Raw genomic sequence first — 20,555 nt, forward strand, 5'->3', positions numbered from 1 at the left:
TCTATTGTAATCCAGACTAGAGGTTATATTACACTAATTCCGATTCCCATAGGGTCCCATTATAAAACTGACAACTTTCACAGCATTTTTCTTGCCTTTTCGACGTATCAATTTTTCCGAACCTGGTATCATTTTAAAGATGGGTCTGTCATCTTCCAATAATTGCAATCAAAAACATACCGTCTCGCAACTTCTAAGAAAGTAAATCGCTGTCGAATGAACCCACCGTAGAAAAACGTGTTTCGGAATCCTAATTTCGACAAAAGCCCCACACAATAGAAAACACACCCACAAAAGTTCATCTTTTAAGTTAGCTTCCAATCCAAGGCATCAAAGTACTCCAGACACATACAGGATATTACAAATAACCACAAAAGTCATGTCTCACATTGTTAAATGGCTTATATTCAAGAAGAGAAAAGGAACTCTTTAGAAATAGGCACTACTTTCGAATGGACCACGGAGGGATACACAATGATTTAGTGTAATGTAACCTTTAAGGGAACTCAACTTTGTCCTATCTTTTTCAAACTTTCTCCACATGAGATTTCAACTATTTCCACAATGAATATGCAATTTCAGTGCATTCGGATGGGGGTAAAGGCCTTAAAATGGCCATTTAAAGCGGTGACTAAATTGGCCGCAGTCAAGTCGGAATGCATGATTTTTAGTCTAAGTGACGACAGCTGATTTTGCGTCTCCAATTATTGTTACGCGTAACTTTCATGGCAAAAACTGGTATCATTGCATGCGAAATTCACCAATATATCAGCAAAAGGCCCAAATAAATGTATTGATTGTGAATCAGTGTACTTTTCTTGATGAAATAGGAGACTTTTTTTAAATTTTAAGCACTTTTTTCAATAAAAAACTCACTGACAGCATATAAAATCATGTTTTTTAAGAAAATTATTATTAAAAGCTTCACTTACAATCTAAACATACACATTGCAATTACAAAAATTAATGCTATTATGATGAGAGGCATAATTTTCAGCTTTCAAGCTGATACAAGCCGGCTACCCAAAATTAACACTTAAAAAGGCGCAAATCGCTCCTTCAACAGCTTACGACACAAAGTGACACTTAATGCGCATCCAGATAGTCTCTCTCATATAAATAAGTCCTGTTAGCGACATTTTATTAAGTATTCTCTTTAAAATCCAGTGTTGAAAGCATAAGTTTTGCAAAAATGTCCACAGTCACCATGCAAAAGAGCATGTTTGCTAAGGAATTCCTACGCGAGTGGCCACACTAATGTCGTGGCAGGAAAGTCATTTGGGTGTGATTCCTCTGTAGTTCAGTGAACATTCATTCCACTACCTGGGGATGACTATCAGGATCAATTTTCCCAGCTTAGTGTAGTGTTGACCTTTCAGGATGTTGATGGATCGTCCACAAGCGCTGCACCACTGCGGCCTCTGTTCAGGACACAGAGTCGGATTGAGGTGTACACAAACCCGCAGTCAGGCAAGGATCATCCAGACCTTTAATAAAATAAAATGTTTAGGCCCCTGAAACTGGCAATTATGTTCAACACTGAGATAAGGATACACATAGAGGAGACATCATGCCATGGCTTTCTCATTATTGACACGGCAAACTCGAGCAGCCGGGGACTTGGCTCTAAACAAAAACAGGTATGCTCCATCAATGTGAGCAAGATGGCATGTCAGAGTAAAAAAGGGCAAACAAACATACAAAAGAGATATGTAGGAAATTAGAAATTAAATGCCAGAAGTAATTTTAAGTATTGTTTTTCTGTCTGCAAGGGTTGCTGTGGAAAATAGTGCTTAACGCATAGTTTGGCCTGTAGGGGTTCTGCTAGCAAGAACAAATCGAAGTCATATCTGCCCGCGAACTGTAAGCTTGAGATAACCATATCTGATGAAGTACTGCTTTGAGAATGCATTCTTATTGTACTTGAACCAGATCGCATTGACAGCACAAGGCTTCAGACCCCCCAAAAGTGTGAGGCTTTCAATAATGCTTACCTGATACCAGACCGCATTGCCGGAGACAGTGACTTTCTCCCGGAACTGCACAGGCTGCATCCGCAGCACAATCCTTAAGCTCAATCATGGTCTGGCTGACTCTGAAATAGTGAAATCTGAATTTACAGATGCTCATTTGTCTAAAGGTTATGAGTTTATTGCCTATCTTATTAAAAGCAAACACAATGACATGCTTAAAAAGACATGTGCATTTCTGAAAAGACATACAGCTGCCCGATACTTGACTAGGAAAAGGCGCTATGGTCTTCACTCTGAAATTCATTACTCTAAGGGCTTAACAGAACAAAAGCCAGATCTTACAGCTAATTGGCCCCACCTACAGCTAAATATGCTTTATAGGTTGAAAATAAAGTTATTTGTCTGAAAAACTAGTGCTATTAACTCATCAGCTATGTTGCTCCACTGGCCGCAATTCTGTAAACATAGTGTATATATGGAAATACCTAGTCTACCACCTGCACCGCACCACTACGTCCACTGTAAAAATACACAGCTAAGTTAGTACTTTAACGAACAAACTGAAATTCATGTGTTAATTAAACAATCAGTATGATGACTCACATTGAAATCATGTCCAGTGCACCAGTCAGAGCAAGACAGCTAGCGGATTGTTGACCATCTACGGCTCAAGGACAAACGGTCAGGCCTACAAACAAAGAGAAAAATGGCATAAATGGGTTGCATGCATGTAATTTTGCATATTTTTCATCTTACTCTCCACCTGAAACTTCAATCTATGGACATAATAATATTTACATTTAAGATTTGTTGGAAATGTTACCCTTACTTGTCAATACCAGGTCCCCCACCCATACGGAACCGTCTAAAACCACCTAAAACATCCATTTGGACCAAAATATTGACACCTCTCATCTATTTTAGCACCCAAATCATCAAAACATTAATTAAAATTCATGTTCTACTTGTCTCGCTTGCAGACGAATCCATGTGACCTTGACATTGCAGTAAATGTGCTTTTTAAAGGTTATATTACACTAATTCCGATTCCCATAGGGTCCCATTATAAAACTGACAACTTTCACAGCATTTTTCTTGCCTTTTCGACGTATCAATTTTTCCGAACCTGGTATCATTTTAAAGATGGGTCTGTCATCTTCCAATAATTGCAATCAAAAACATACCGTCTCGCAACTTCTAAGAAAGTAAATCGCTGTCGAATGAACCCACCGTAGAAAAACGTGTTTCGGAATCCTAATTTCGACAAAAGCCCCACACAATAGAAAACACACCCACAAAAGTTCATCTTTTAAGTTAGCTTCCAATCCAAGGCATCAAAGTACTCCAGACACATACAGGATATTACAAATAACCACAAAAGTCATGTCTCACATTGTTAAATGGCTTATATTCAAGAAGAGAAAAGGAACTCTTTAGAAATAGGCACTACTTTCGAATGGACCACGGAGGGATACACAATGATTTAGTGTAATGTAACCTTTAAGGGAACTCAACTTTGTCCTATCTTTTTCAAACTTTCTCCACATGAGATTTCAACTATTTCCACAATGAATATGCAATTTCAGTGCATTCGGATGGGGGTAAAGGCCTTAAAATGGCCATTTAAAGCGGTGACTAAATTGGCCGCAGTCAAGTCGGAATGCATGATTTTTAGTCTAAGTGACGACAGCTGATTTTGCGTCTCCAATTATTGTTACGCGTAACTTTCATGGCAAAAACTGGTATCATTGCATGCGAAATTCACCAATATATCAGCAAAAGGCCCAAATAAATGTATTGATTGTGAATCAGTGTACTTTTCTTGATGAAATAGGAGACTTTTTTTAAATTTTAAGCACTTTTTTCAATAAAAAACTCACTGACAGCATATAAAATCATGTTTTTTAAGAAAATTATTATTAAAAGCTTCACTTACAATCTAAACATACACATTGCAATTACAAAAATTAATGCTATTATGATGAGAGGCATAATTTTCAGCTTTCAAGCTGATACAAGCCGGCTACCCAAAATTAACACTTAAAAAGGCGCAAATCGCTCCTTCAACAGCTTACGACACAAAGTGACACTTAATGCGCATCCAGATAGTCTCTCTCATATAAATAAGTCCTGTTAGCGACATTTTATTAAGTATTCTCTTTAAAATCCAGTGTTGAAAGCATAAGTTTTGCAAAAATGTCCACAGTCACCATGCAAAAGAGCATGTTTGCTAAGGAATTCCTACGCGAGTGGCCACACTAATGTCGTGGCAGGAAAGTCATTTGGGTGTGATTCCTCTGTAGTTCAGTGAACATTCATTCCACTACCTGGGGATGACTATCAGGATCAATTTTCCCAGCTTAGTGTAGTGTTGACCTTTCAGGATGTTGATGGATCGTCCACAAGCGCTGCACCACTGCGGCCTCTGTTCAGGACACAGAGTCGGATTGAGGTGTACACAAACCCGCAGTCAGGCAAGGATCATCCAGACCTTTAATAAAATAAAATGTTTAGGCCCCTGAAACTGGCAATTATGTTCAACACTGAGATAAGGATACACATAGAGGAGACATCATGCCATGGCTTTCTCATTATTGACACGGCAAACTCGAGCAGCCGGGGACTTGGCTCTAAACAAAAACAGGTATGCTCCATCAATGTGAGCAAGATGGCATGTCAGAGTAAAAAAGGGCAAACAAACATACAAAAGAGATATGTAGGAAATTAGAAATTAAATGCCAGAAGTAATTTTAAGTATTGTTTTTCTGTCTGCAAGGGTTGCTGTGGAAAATAGTGCTTAACGCATAGTTTGGCCTGTAGGGGTTCTGCTAGCAAGAACAAATCGAAGTCATATCTGCCCGCGAACTGTAAGCTTGAGATAACCATATCTGATGAAGTACTGCTTTGAGAATGCATTCTTATTGTACTTGAACCAGATCGCATTGACAGCACAAGGCTTCAGACCCCCCAAAAGTGTGAGGCTTTCAATAATGCTTACCTGATACCAGACCGCATTGCCGGAGACAGTGACTTTCTCCCGGAACTGCACAGGCTGCATCCGCAGCACAATCCTTAAGCTCAATCATGGTCTGGCTGACTCTGAAATAGTGAAATCTGAATTTACAGATGCTCATTTGTCTAAAGGTTATGAGTTTATTGCCTATCTTATTAAAAGCAAACACAATGACATGCTTAAAAAGACATGTGCATTTCTGAAAAGACATACAGCTGCCCGATACTTGACTAGGAAAAGGCGCTATGGTCTTCACTCTGAAATTCATTACTCTAAGGGCTTAACAGAACAAAAGCCAGATCTTACAGCTAATTGGCCCCACCTACAGCTAAATATGCTTTATAGGTTGAAAATAAAGTTATTTGTCTGAAAAACTAGTGCTATTAACTCATCAGCTATGTTGCTCCACTGGCCGCAATTCTGTAAACATAGTGTATATATGGAAATACCTAGTCTACCACCTGCACCGCACCACTACGTCCACTGTAAAAATACACAGCTAAGTTAGTACTTTAACGAACAAACTGAAATTCATGTGTTAATTAAACAATCAGTATGATGACTCACATTGAAATCATGTCCAGTGCACCAGTCAGAGCAAGACAGCTAGCGGATTGTTGACCATCTACGGCTCAAGGACAAACGGTCAGGCCTACAAACAAAGAGAAAAATGGCATAAATGGGTTGCATGCATGTAATTTTGCATATTTTTCATCTTACTCTCCACCTGAAACTTCAATCTATGGACATAATAATATTTACATTTAAGATTTGTTGGAAATGTTACCCTTACTTGTCAATACCAGGTCCCCCACCCATACGGAACCGTCTAAAACCACCTAAAACATCCATTTGGACCAAAATATTGACACCTCTCATCTATTTTAGCACCCAAATCATCAAAACATTAATTAAAATTCATGTTCTACTTGTCTCGCTTGCAGACGAATCCATGTGACCTTGACATTGCAGTAAATGTGCTTTTTAAAGGTTATATTACACTAATTCCGATTCCCATAGGGTCCCATTATAAAACTGACAACTTTCACAGCATTTTTCTTGCCTTTTCGACGTATCAATTTTTCCGAACCTGGTATCATTTTAAAGATGGGATCTGTCATCTTCCAATAATTGCAATCAAAAACATACCGTCTCGCAACTTCTAAGAAAGTAAATCGCTGTCGAATGAACCCACCGTAGAAAAACGTGTTTCGGAATCCTAATTTCGACAAAAGCCCCACACAATAGAAAACACACCCACAAAAGTTCATCTTTTAAGTTAGCTTCCAATCCAAGGCATCAAAGTACTCCAGACACATACAGGATATTACAAATAACCACAAAAGTCATGTCTCACATTGTTAAATGGCTTATATTCAAGAAGAGAAAAGGAACTCTTTAGAAATAGGCACTACTTTCGAATGGACCACGGAGGGATACACAATGATTTAGTGTAATGTAACCTTTAAGGGAACTCAACTTTGTCCTATCTTTTTCAAACTTTCTCCACATGAGATTTCAACTATTTCCACAATGAATATGCAATTTCAGTGCATTCGGATGGGGGTAAAGGCCTTAAAATGGCCATTTAAAGCGGTGACTAAATTGGCCGCAGTCAAGTCGGAATGCATGATTTTTAGTCTAAGTGACGACAGCTGATTTTGCGTCTCCAATTATTGTTACGCGTAACTTTCATGGCAAAAACTGGTATCATTGCATGCGAAATTCACCAATATATCAGCAAAAGGCCCAAATAAATGTATTGATTGTGAATCAGTGTACTTTTCTTGATGAAATAGGAGACTTTTTTTAAATTTTAAGCACTTTTTTCAATAAAAAACTCACTGACAGCATATAAAATCATGTTTTTTAAGAAAATTATTATTAAAAGCTTCACTTACAATCTAAACATACACATTGCAATTACAAAAATTAATGCTATTATGATGAGAGGCATAATTTTCAGCTTTCAAGCTGATACAAGCCGGCTACCCAAAATTAACACTTAAAAAGGCGCAAATCGCTCCTTCAACAGCTTACGACACAAAGTGACACTTAATGCGCATCCAGATAGTCTCTCTCATATAAATAAGTCCTGTTAGCGACATTTTATTAAGTATTCTCTTTAAAATCCAGTGTTGAAAGCATAAGTTTTGCAAAAATGTCCACAGTCACCATGCAAAAGAGCATGTTTGCTAAGGAATTCCTACGCGAGTGGCCACACTAATGTCGTGGCAGGAAAGTCATTTGGGTGTGATTCCTCTGTAGTTCAGTGAACATTCATTCCACTACCTGGGGATGACTATCAGGATCAATTTTCCCAGCTTAGTGTAGTGTTGACCTTTCAGGATGTTGATGGATCGTCCACAAGCGCTGCACCACTGCGGCCTCTGTTCAGGACACAGAGTCGGATTGAGGTGTACACAAACCCGCAGTCAGGCAAGGATCATCCAGACCTTTAATAAAATAAAATGTTTAGGCCCCTGAAACTGGCAATTATGTTCAACACTGAGATAAGGATACACATAGAGGAGACATCATGCCATGGCTTTCTCATTATTGACACGGCAAACTCGAGCAGCCGGGGACTTGGCTCTAAACAAAAACAGGTATGCTCCATCAATGTGAGCAAGATGGCATGTCAGAGTAAAAAAGGGCAAACAAACATACAAAAGAGATATGTAGGAAATTAGAAATTAAATGCCAGAAGTAATTTTAAGTATTGTTTTTCTGTCTGCAAGGGTTGCTGTGGAAAATAGTGCTTAACGCATAGTTTGGCCTGTAGGGGTTCTGCTAGCAAGAACAAATCGAAGTCATATCTGCCCGCGAACTGTAAGCTTGAGATAACCATATCTGATGAAGTACTGCTTTGAGAATGCATTCTTATTGTACTTGAACCAGATCGCATTGACAGCACAAGGCTTCAGACCCCCCAAAAGTGTGAGGCTTTCAATAATGCTTACCTGATACCAGACCGCATTGCCCGAGACAGTGACTTTCTCCCGGAACTGCACAGGCTGCATCCGCAGCACAATCCTTAAGCTCAATCATGGTCTGGCTGACTCTGAAATAGTGAAATCTGAATTTACAGATGCTCATTTGTCTAAAGGTTATGAGTTTATTGCCTATCTTATTAAAAGCAAACACAATGACATGCTTAAAAAGACATGTGCATTTCTGAAAAGACATACAGCTGCCCGATACTTGACTAGGAAAAGGCGCTATGGTCTTCACTCTGAAATTCATTACTCTAAGGGCTTAACAGAACAAAAGCCAGATCTTACAGCTAATTGGCCCCACCTACAGCTAAATATGCTTTATAGGTTGAAAATAAAGTTATTTGTCTGAAAAACTAGTGCTATTAACTCATCAGCTATGTTGCTCCACTGGCCGCAATTCTGTAAACATAGTGTATATATGGAAATACCTAGTCTACCACCTGCACCGCACCACTACGTCCACTGTAAAAATACACAGCTAAGTTAGTACTTTAACGAACAAACTGAAATTCATGTGTTAATTAAACAATCAGTATGATGACTCACATTGAAATCATGTCCAGTGCACCAGTCAGAGCAAGACAGCTAGCGGATTGTTGACCATCTACGGCTCAAGGACAAACGGTCAGGCCTACAAACAAAGAGAAAAATGGCATAAATGGGTTGCATGCATGTAATTTTGCATATTTTTCATCTTACTCTCCACCTGAAACTTCAATCTATGGACATAATAATATTTACATTTAAGATTTGTTGGAAATGTTACCCTTACTTGTCAATACCAGGTCCCCCACCCATACGGAACCGTCTAAAACCACCTAAAACATCCATTTGGACCAAAATATTGACACCTCTCATCTATTTTAGCACCCAAATCATCAAAACATTAATTAAAATTCATGTTCTACTTGTCTCGCTTGCAGACGAATCCATGTGACCTTGACATTGCAGTAAATGTGCTTTTTAAAGGTTATATTACACTAATTCCGATTCCCATAGGGTCCCATTATAAAACTGACAACTTTCACAGCATTTTTCTTGCCTTTTCGACGTATCAATTTTTCCGAACCTGGTATCATTTTAAAGATGGATCTGTCATCTTCCAATAATTGCAATCAAAAACATACCGTCTCGCAACTTCTAAGAAAGTAAATCGCTGTCGAATGAACCCACCGTAGAAAAACGTGTTTCGGAATCCTAATTTCGACAAAAGCCCCACACAATAGAAAACACACCCTCAAAAGTTCATCTTTTAAGTTAGCTTCCAATCCAAGGCATCAAAGTACTCCAGACACATACAGGATATTACAAATAACCACAAAAGTCATGTCTCACATTGTTAAATGGCTTATATTCAAGAAGAGAAAAGGAACTCTTTAGAAATAGGCACTACTTTCGAATGGACCACGGAGGGATACACAATGATTTAGTGTAATGTAACCTTTAAGGGAACTCAACTTTGTCCTATCTTTTTCAAACTTTCTCCACATGAGATTTCAACTATTTCCACAATGAATATGCAATTTCAGTGCATTCGGATGGGGGTAAAGGCCTTAAAATGGCCATTTAAAGCGGTGACTAAATTGGCCGCAGTCAAGTCGGAATGCATGATTTTTAGTCTAAGTGACGACAGCTGATTTTGCGTCTCCAATTATTGTTACGCGTAACTTTCATGGCAAAAACTGGTATCATTGCATGCGAAATTCACCAATATATCAGCAAAAGGCCCAAATAAATGTATTGATTGTGAATCAGTGTACTTTTCTTGATGAAATAGGAGACTTTTTTTAAATTTTAAGCACTTTTTTCAATAAAAAACTCACTGACAGCATATAAAATCATGTTTTTTAAGAAAATTATTATTAAAAGCTTCACTTACAATCTAAACATACACATTGCAATTACAAAAATTAATGCTATTATGATGAGAGGCATAATTTTCAGCTTTCAAGCTGATACAAGCCGGCTACCCAAAATTAACACTTAAAAAGGCGCAAATCGCTCCTTCAACAGCTTACGACACAAAGTGACACTTAATGCGCATCCAGATAGTCTCTCTCATATAAATAAGTCCTGTTAGCGACATTTTATTAAGTATTCTCTTTAAAATCCAGTGTTGAAAGCATAAGTTTTGCAAAAATGTCCACAGTCACCATGCAAAAGAGCATGTTTGCTAAGGAATTCCTACGCGAGTGGCCACACTAATGTCGTGGCAGGAAAGTCATTTGGGTGTGATTCCTCTGTAGTTCAGTGAACATTCATTCCACTACCTGGGGATGACTATCAGGATCAATTTTCCCAGCTTAGTGTAGTGTTGACCTTTCAGGATGTTGATGGATCGTCCACAAGCGCTGCACCACTGCGGCCTCTGTTCAGGACACAGAGTCGGATTGAGGTGTACACAAACCCGCAGTCAGGCAAGGATCATCCAGACCTTTAATAAAATAAAATGTTTAGGCCCCTGAAACTGGCAATTATGTTCAACACTGAGATAAGGATACACATAGAGGAGACATCATGCCATGGCTTTCTCATTATTGACACGGCAAACTCGAGCAGCCGGGGACTTGGCTCTAAACAAAAACAGGTATGCTCCATCAATGTGAGCAAGATGGCATGTCAGAGTAAAAAAGGGCAAACAAACATACAAAAGAGATATGTAGGAAATTAGAAATTAAATGCCAGAAGTAATTTTAAGTATTGTTTTTCTGTCTGCAAGGGTTGCTGTGGAAAATAGTGCTTAACGCATAGTTTGGCCTGTAGGGGTTCTGCTAGCAAGAACAAATCGAAGTCATATCTGCCCGCGAACTGTAAGCTTGAGATAACCATATCTGATGAAGTACTGCTTTGAGAATGCATTCTTATTGTACTTGAACCAGATCGCATTGACAGCACAAGGCTTCAGACCCCCCAAAAGTGTGAGGCTTTCAATAATGCTTACCTGATACCAGACCGCATTGCCCGAGACAGTGACTTTCTCCCGGAACTGCACAGGCTGCATCCGCAGCACAATCCTTAAGCTCAATCATGGTCTGGCTGACTCTGAAATAGTGAAATCTGAATTTACAGATGCTCATTTGTCTAAAGGTTATGAGTTTATTGCCTATCTTATTAAAAGCAAACACAATGACATGCTTAAAAAGACATGTGCATTTCTGAAAAGACATACAGCTGCCCGATACTTGACTAGGAAAAGGCGCTATGGTCTTCACTCTGAAATTCATTACTCTAAGGGCTTAACAGAACAAAAGCCAGATCTTACAGCTAATTGGCCCCACCTACAGCTAAATATGCTTTATAGGTTGAAAATAAAGTTATTTGTCTGAAAAACTAGTGCTATTAACTCATCAGCTATGTTGCTCCACTGGCCGCAATTCTGTAAACATAGTGTATATATGGAAATACCTAGTCTACCACCTGCACCGCACCACTACGTCCACTGTAAAAATACACAGCTAAGTTAGTACTTTAACGAACAAACTGAAATTCATGTGTTAATTAAACAATCAGTATGATGACTCACATTGAAATCATGTCCAGTGCACCAGTCAGAGCAAGACAGCTAGCGGATTGTTGACCATCTACGGCTCAAGGACAAACGGTCAGGCCTACAAACAAAGAGAAAAATGGCATAAATGGGTTGCATGCATGTAATTTTGCATATTTTTCATCTTACTCTCCACCTGAAACTTCAATCTATGGACATAATAATATTTACATTTAAGATTTGTTGGAAATGTTACCCTTACTTGTCAATACCAGGTCCCCCACCCATACGGAACCGTCTAAAACCACCTAAAACATCCATTTGGACCAAAATATTGACACCTCTCATCTATTTTAGCACCCAAATCATCAAAACATTAATTAAAATTCATGTTCTACTTGTCTCGCTTGCAGACGAATCCATGTGACCTTGACATTGCAGTAAATGTGCTTTTTAAAGGTTATATTACACTAATTCCGATTCCCATAGGGTCCCATTATAAAACTGACAACTTTCACAGCATTTTTCTTGCCTTTTCGACGTATCAATTTTTCCGAACCTGGTATCATTTTAAAGATGGATCTGTCATCTTCCAATAATTGCAATCAAAAACATACCGTCTCGCAACTTCTAAGAAAGTAAATCGCTGTCGAATGAACCCACCGTAGAAAAACGTGTTTCGGAATCCTAATTTCGACAAAAGCCCCACACAATAGAAAACACACCCTCAAAAGTTCATCTTTTAAGTTAGCTTCCAATCCAAGGCATCAAAGTACTCCAGACACATACAGGATATTACAAATAACCACAAAAGTCATGTCTCACATTGTTAAATGGCTTATATTCAAGAAGAGAAAAGGAACTCTTTAGAAATAGGCACTACTTTCGAATGGACCACGGAGGGATACACAATGATTTAGTGTAATGTAACCTTTAAGGGAACTCAACTTTGTCCTATCTTTTTCAAACTTTCTCCACATGAGATTTCAACTATTTCCACAATGAATATGCAATTTCAGTGCATTCGGATGGGGGTAAAGGCCTTAAAATGGCCATTTAAAGCGGTGACTAAATTGGCCGCAGTCAAGTCGGAATGCATGATTTTTAGTCTAAGTGACGACAGCTGATTTTGCGTCTCCAATTATTGTTACGCGTAACTTTCATGGCAAAAACTGGTATCATTGCATGCGAAATTCACCAATATATCAGCAAAAGGCCCAAATAAATGTATTGATTGTGAATCAGTGTACTTTTCTTGATGAAATAGGAGACTTTTTTTTAATTTTAAGCACTTTTTTCAATAAAAAACTCACTGACAGCATATAAAATCATGTTTTTTAAGAAAATTATTATTAAAAGCTTCACTTACAATCTAAACATACACATTGCAATTACAAAAATTAATGCTATTATGATGAGAGGCATAATTTTCAGCTTTCAAGCTGATACAAGCCGGCTACCCAAAATTAACACTTAAAAAGGCGCAAATCGCTCCTTCAACAGCTTACGACACAAAGTGACACTTAATGCGCATCCAGATAGTCTCTCTCATATAAATAAGTCCTGTTAGCGACATTTTATTAAGTATTCTCTTTAAAATCCAGTGTTGAAAGCATAAGTTTTGCAAAAATGTCCACAGTCACCATGCAAAAGAGCATGTTTGCTAAGGAATTCCTACGCGAGTGGCCACACTAATGTCGTGGCAGGAAAGTCATTTGGGTGTGATTCCTCTGTAGTTCAGTGAACATTCATTCCACTACCTGGGGATGACTATCAGGATCAATTTTCCCAGCTTAGTGTAGTGTTGACCTTTCAGGATGTTGATGGATCGTCCACAAGCGCTGCACCACTGCGGCCTCTGTTCAGGACACAGAGTCGGATTGAGGTGTACACAAACCCGCAGTCAGGCAAGGATCATCCAGACCTTTAATAAAATAAAATGTTTAGGCCCCTGAAACTGGCAATTATGTTCAACACTGAGATAAGGATACACATAGAGGAGACATCATGCCATGGCTTTCTCATTATTGACACGGCAAACTCGAGCAGCCGGGGACTTGGCTCTAAACAAAAACAGGTATGCTCCATCAATGTGAGCAAGATGGCATGTCAGAGTAAAAAAGGGCAAACAAACATACAAAAGAGATATGTAGGAAATTAGAAATTAAATGCCAGAAGTAATTTTAAGTATTGTTTTTCTGTCTGCAAGGGTTGCTGTGGAAAATAGTGCTTAACGCATAGTTTGGCCTGTAGGGGTTCTGCTAGCAAGAACAAATCGAAGTCATATCTGCCCGCGAACTGTAAGCTTGAGATAACCATATCTGATGAAGTACTGCTTTGAGAATGCATTCTTATTGTACTTGAACCAGATCGCATTGACAGCACAAGGCTTCAGACCCCCCAAAAGTGTGAGGCTTTCAATAATGCTTACCTGATACCAGACCGCATTGCCCGAGACAGTGACTTTCTCCCGGAACTGCACAGGCTGCATCCGCAGCACAATCCTTAAGCTCAATCATGGTCTGGCTGACTCTGAAATAGTGAAATCTGAATTTACAGATGCTCATTTGTCTAAAGGTTATGAGTTTATTGCCTATCTTATTAAAAGCAAACACAATGACATGCTTAAAAAGACATGTGCATTTCTGAAAAGACATACAGCTGCCCGATACTTGACTAGGAAAAGGCGCTATGGTCTTCACTCTGAAATTCATTACTCTAAGGGCTTAACAGAACAAAAGCCAGATCTTACAGCTAATTGGCCCCACCTACAGCTAAATATGCTTTATAGGTTGAAAATAAAGTTATTTGTCTGAAAAACTAGTGCTATTAACTCATCAGCTATGTTGCTCCACTGGCCGCAATTCTGTAAACATAGTGTATATATGGAAATACCTAGTCTACCACCTGCACCGCACCACTACGTCCACTGTAAAAATACACAGCTAAGTTAGTACTTTAACGAACAAACTGAAATTCATGTGTTAATTAAACAATCAGTATGATGACTCACATTGAAATCATGTCCAGTGCACCAGTCAGAGCAAGACAGCTAGCGGATTGTTGACCATCTACGGCTCAAGGACAAACGGTCAGGCCTACAAACAAAGAGAAAAATGGCATAAATGGGTTGCATGCATGTAATTTTGCATATTTTTCATCTTACTCTCCACCTGAAACTTCAATCTATGGACATAATAATATTTACATTTAAGATTTGTTGGAAATGTTACCCTTACTTGTCAATACCAGGTCCCCCACCCATACGGAACCGTCTAAAACCACCTAAAACATCCATTTGGACCAAAATATTGACACCTCTCATCTATTTTAGCACCCAAATCATCAAAACATTAATTAAAATTCATGTTCTACTTGTCTCGCTTGCAGACGAATCCATGTGACCTTGACATTGCAGTAAATGTGCTTTTTAAAGGTTATATTACACTAATTCCGATTCCCATAGGGTCCCATTATAAAACTGACAACTTTCACAGCATTTTTCTTGCCTTTTCGACGTATCAATTTTTCCGAACCTGGTATCATTTTAAAGATGGATCTGTCATCTTCCAATAATTGCAATCAAAAACATACCGTCTCGCAACTTCTAAGAAAGTAAATCGCTGTCGAATGAACCCACCGTAGAAAAACGTGTTTCGGAATCCTAATTTCGACAAAAGCCCCACACAATAGAAAACACACCCTCAAAAGTTCATCTTTTAAGTTAGCTTCCAATCCAAGGCATCAAAGTACTCCAGACACATACAGGATATTACAAATAACCACAAAAGTCATGTCTCACATTGTTAAATGGCTTATATTCAAGAAGAGAAAAGGAACTCTTTAGAAATAGGCACTACTTTCGAATGGACCACGGAGGGATACACAATGATTTAGTGTAATGTAACCTTTAAGGGAACTCAACTTTGTCCTATCTTTTTCAAACTTTCTCCACATGAGATTTCAACTATTTCCACAATGAATATGCAATTTCAGTGCATTCGGATGGGGGTAAAGGCCTTAAAATGGCCATTTAAAGCGGTGACTAAATTGGCCGCAGTCAAGTCGGAATGCATGATTTTTAGTCTAAGTGACGACAGCTGATTTTGCGTCTCCAATTATTGTTACGCGTAACTTTCATGGCAAAAACTGGTATCATTGCATGCGAAATTCACCAATATATCAGCAAAAGGCCCAAATAAATGTATTGATTGTGAATCAGTGTACTTTTCTTGATGAAATAGGAGACTTTTTTTAATTTTAAGCACTTTTTTCAATAAAAAACTCACTGACAGCATATAAAATCATGTTTTTTAAGAAAATTATTATTAAAAGCTTCACTTACAATCTAAACATACACATTGCAATTACAAAAATTAATGCTATTATGATGAGAGGCATAATTTTCAGCTTTCAAGCTGATACAAGCCGGCTACCCAAAATTAACACTTAAAAAGGCGCAAATCGCTCCTTCAACAGCTTACGACACAAAGTGACACTTAATGCGCATCCAGATAGTCTCTCTCATATAAATAAGTCCTGTTAGCGACATTTTATTAAGTATTCTCTTTAAAATCCAGTGTTGAAAGCATAAGTTTTGCAAAAATGTCCACAGTCACCATGCAAAAGAGCATGTTTGCTAAGGAATTCCTACGCGAGTGGCCACACTAATGTCGTGGCAGGAAAGTCATTTGGGTGTGATTCCTCTGTAGTTCAGTGAACATTCATTCCACTACCTGGGGATGACTATCAGGATCAATTTTCCCAGCTTAGTGTAGTGTTGACCTTTCAGGATGTTGATGGATCGTCCACAAGCGCTGCACCACTGCGGCCTCTGTTCAGGACACAGAGTCGGATTGAGGTGTACACAAACCCGCAGTCAGGCAAGGATCATCCAGACCTTTAATAAAATAAAATGTTTAGGCCCCTGAAACTGGCAATTATGTTCAACACTGAGATAAGGATACACATAGAGGAGACATCATGCCATGGCTTTCTCATTATTGACACGGCAAACTCGAGCAGCCGGGGACTTGGCTCTAAACAAAAACAGGTATGCTCCATCAATGTGAGCAAGATGGCATGTCAGAGTAAAAAAGGGCAAACAAACATACAAAAGAGATATGTAGGAAATTAGAAATTAAATGCCAGAAGTAATTTTAAGTATTGTTTTTCTGTCTGCAAGGGTTGCTGTGGAAAATAGTGCTTAACGCATAGTTTGGCCTGTAGGGGTTCTGCTAGCAAGAACAAATCGAAGTCATATCTGCCCGCGAACTGTAAGCTTGAGATAACCATATCTGATGAAGTACTGCTTTGAGAATGCATTCTTATTGTACTTGAACCAGATCGCATTGACAGCACAAGGCTTCAGACCCCCCAAAAGTGTGAGGCTTTCAATAATGCTTACCTGATACCAGACCGCATTGCCCGAGACAGTGACTTTCTCCCGGAACTGCACAGGCTGCATCCGCAGCACAATCCTTAAGCTCAATCATGGTCTGGCTGACTCTGAAATAGTGAAATCTGAATTTACAGATGCTCATTTGTCTAAAGGTTATGAGTTTATTGCCTATCTTATTAAAAGCAAACACAATGACATGCTTAAAAAGACATGTGCATTTCTGAAAAGACATACAGCTGCCCGATACTTGACTAGGAAAAGGCGCTATGGTCTTCACTCTGAAATTCATTACTCTAAGGGCTTAACAGAACAAAAGCCAGATCTTACAGCTAATTGGCCCCACCTACAGCTAAATATGCTTTATAGGTTGAAAATAAAGTTATTTGTCTGAAAAACTAGTGCTATTAACTCATCAGCTATGTTGCTCCACTGGCCGCAATTCTGTAAACATAGTGTATATATGGAAATACCTAGTCTACCACCTGCACCGCACCACTACGTCCACTGTAAAAATACACAGCTAAGTTAGTACTTTAACGAACAAACTGAAATTCATGTGTTAATTAAACAATCAGTATGATGACTCACATTGAAATCATGTCCAGTGCACCAGTCAGAGCAAGACAGCTAGCGGATTGTTGACCATCTACGGCTCAAGGACAAACGGTCAGGCCTACAAACAAAGAGAAAAAATGGCATAAATGGGTTGCATGCATGTAATTTTGCATATTTTTCATCTTACTCTCCACCTGAAACTTCAATCTATGGACATAATAATATTTACATTTAAGATTTGTTGGAAATGTTACCCTTACTTGTCAATACCAGGTCCCCCACCCATACGGAACCGTCTAAAACCACCTAAAACATCCATTTGGACCAAAATATTGACACCTCTCATCTATTTTAGCACCCAAATCATCAAAACATTAATTAAAATTCATGTTCTACTTGTCTCGCTTGCAGACGAATCCATGTGACCTTGACATTGCAGTAAATGTGCTTTTTAAAGGTTATATTACACTAATTCCGATTCCCATAGGGTCCCATTATAAAACTGACAACTTTCACAGCATTTTTCTTGCCTTTTCGACGTATCAATTTTTCCGAACCTGGTATCATTTTAAAGATGGGATCTGTCATCTTCCAATAATTGCAATCAAAAACATACCGTCTCGCAACTTCTAAGAAAGTAAATCGCTGTCGAATGAACCCACCGTAGAAAAACGTGTTTCGGAATCCTAATTTCGACAAAAGCCCCACACAATAGAAAACACACCCTCAAAAGTTCATCTTTTAAGTTAGCTTCCAATCCAAGGCATCAAAGTACTCCAGACACATACAGGATATTACAAATAACCACAAAAGTCATGTCTCACATTGTTAAATGGCTTATATTCAAGAAGAGAAAAGGAACTCTTTAGAAATAGGCACTACTTTCGAATGGACCACGGAGGGATACACAATGATTTAGTGTAATGTAACCTTTAAGGGAACTCAACTTTGTCCTATCTTTTTCAAACTTTCTCCACATGAGATTTCAACTATTTCCACAATGAATATGCAATTTCAGTGCATTCGGATGGGGGTAAAGGCCTTAAAATGGCCATTTAAAGCGGTGACTAAATTGGCCGCAGTCAAGTCGGAATGCATGATTTTTAGTCTAAGTGACGACAGCTGATTTTGCGTCTCCAATTATTGTTACGCGTAACTTTCATGGCAAAAACTGGTATCATTGCATGCGAAATTCACCAATATATCAGCAAAAGGCCCAAATAAATGTATTGATTGTGAATCAGTGTACTTTTCTTGATGAAATAGGAGACTTTTTTTAATTTTAAGCACTTTTTTCAATAAAAAACTCACTGACAGCATATAAAATCATGTTTTTTAAGAAAATTATTATTAAAAGCTTCACTTACAATCTAAACATACACATTGCAATTACAAAAATTAATGCTATTATGATGAGAGGCATAATTTTCAGCTTTCAAGCTGATACAAGCCGGCTACCCAAAATTAACACTTAAAAAGGCGCAAATCGCTCCTTCAACAGCTTACGACACAAAGTGACACTTAATGCGCATCCAGATAGTCTCTCTCATATAAATAAGTCCTGTTAGCGACATTTTATAAGTATTCTCTTTAAAATCCAGTGTTGAAAGCATAAGTTTTGCAAAAAATGTCCACAGTCACCATGCAAAAGAGCATGTTTGCTAAGGAATTCCTACGCGAGTGGCCACACTAATGTCGTGGCAGGAAAGTCATTTGGGTGTGATTCCTCTGTAGTTCAGTGAACATTCATTCCACTACCTGGGGATGACTATCAGGATCAATTTTCCCAGCTTAGTGTAGTGTTGACCTTTCAGGATGTTGATGGATCGTCCCACAAGCGCTGCCACCCACTGCGGCCTCTGTTCAGGACACAGAGTCGGATTGAGGTGTACACAAACCCGCAGTCAGGCAAGGATCATCCAGGACCTTTAATAAATAAAATGTTTAGGCCCCTGAAACTGGCAATTATTGTTCAACACTGAAGATAAGGTACACATAGAGGAGACATCATGCCATGGCTTTCTCATTATTGACACGGCAAACTCGAGCAGCCGGGGACTTGGCTCTAAACAAAAACAGGTATGCTCCATCAATGTGAGCAAGGATGGCATGTCAGAGTAAAACAGGGCAAACAAACATACAAAAGAGATATGTAGGAAATTAGAAATTAAATGCCAGAAGTATTTTAAGTATTGTTTTTCTGTCTGCAAGGGTTGCTGTGGAAAATAGTGCTTAACGCATAGTTTGGCCTGTAGGGGTTCTGCTAGCAAGAACAAATCGAAGTCATATCTGCCGCGAACTGTAAGCTTGAGATAACCATATCTGATGAAGTACTGCTTGAGAATGCATTCTTATTGTACTTGAACCAGATCGCATTGACAGCACAAGGCTTCAGACCCCCAAAAGTGTGAGGCTTTCAATATGCTTACCTGATACCAGACCGCATTGCCCGAGACAGTGACTTTCTCCCGGAACTGCACAGGCTGCATCCGCAGCACAATCCTTAAGCTCAATCATGGTCTGGCTGACTCTGAAATAGTGAAATCTGAATTTACAGATGCTCATTGTCTAAAGGTTATGAGTTTATTGCCTATCTTATTAAAGCAAACACAATGACAGCTTAAAAAGACATGTGCATTTCTGAAAAGACATACAGCTGCCCGATACTTGACTAGGAAAAGGCGCTATGGTCTTCACTCTGAAATTCATTACTCTAAGGGCTTAACAGAACAAAGCCAGATCTTACAGCTAATTGGCCCCACCTACAGCTAAATATGCTTTATAGGTTGAAAATAAGTTATTTGTCTGAAAAACTAGTGCTATTAACTCATCAGCTATGTTGCTCCACTGGCCGCAATTCTGTAAACATAGTGTATTATGGAAATACCTAGTCTACCACCTGCACCGCACCACTACGTCCACTGTAAAATACACAGCTAAGTTAGTACTTTAACGAACAAACTGAAATTCATGTGTTAATAAACAATCAGTATGATGACTCACATTGAAATCAGGTCCAGTGCACCAGTCAGAGCAAGGACAGCTAGCGGATTGTTGACCATCTACGGCTCAAGGACAAACGGTCAGGCTACAAACAAAGAGAAAAATGGCATAAATGGGTTGAATG

General features: G+C 38.8%; 1 long non-coding RNA gene across 1 annotated transcript in view; it reads right to left on the bottom strand.

Annotated features, from left to right (window-relative positions):
- Positions 1-344: 344 nt before the first annotated feature.
- Positions 345-20,555, bottom strand: part of LOC127853268 (uncharacterized) — a 36,957-nt gene continuing 16,746 nt past the window's right edge. Inside the window, exons 10-20 of the long non-coding RNA XR_008036544.1 lie at positions 13,904-14,004; positions 13,233-13,396; positions 11,509-11,593; positions 10,927-11,027; positions 10,256-10,419; positions 8,532-8,616; positions 7,950-8,050; positions 7,279-7,442; positions 2,577-2,661; positions 1,995-2,095; positions 345-1,487 (exon numbers count right to left, since the gene is read on the bottom strand). This is a non-coding gene — a long non-coding RNA (uncharacterized LOC127853268). The remainder of the gene's footprint in view (positions 1,488-1,994; positions 2,096-2,576; positions 2,662-7,278; positions 7,443-7,949; positions 8,051-8,531; positions 8,617-10,255; positions 10,420-10,926; positions 11,028-11,508; positions 11,594-13,232; positions 13,397-13,903; positions 14,005-20,555) is intronic.

This window comes from Dreissena polymorpha, chromosome 12 (assembly GCF_020536995.1).
Source record: "Dreissena polymorpha isolate Duluth1 chromosome 12, UMN_Dpol_1.0, whole genome shotgun sequence".
Lineage (NCBI taxonomy): Eukaryota > Metazoa > Mollusca > Bivalvia > Myida > Dreissenidae > Dreissena > Dreissena polymorpha.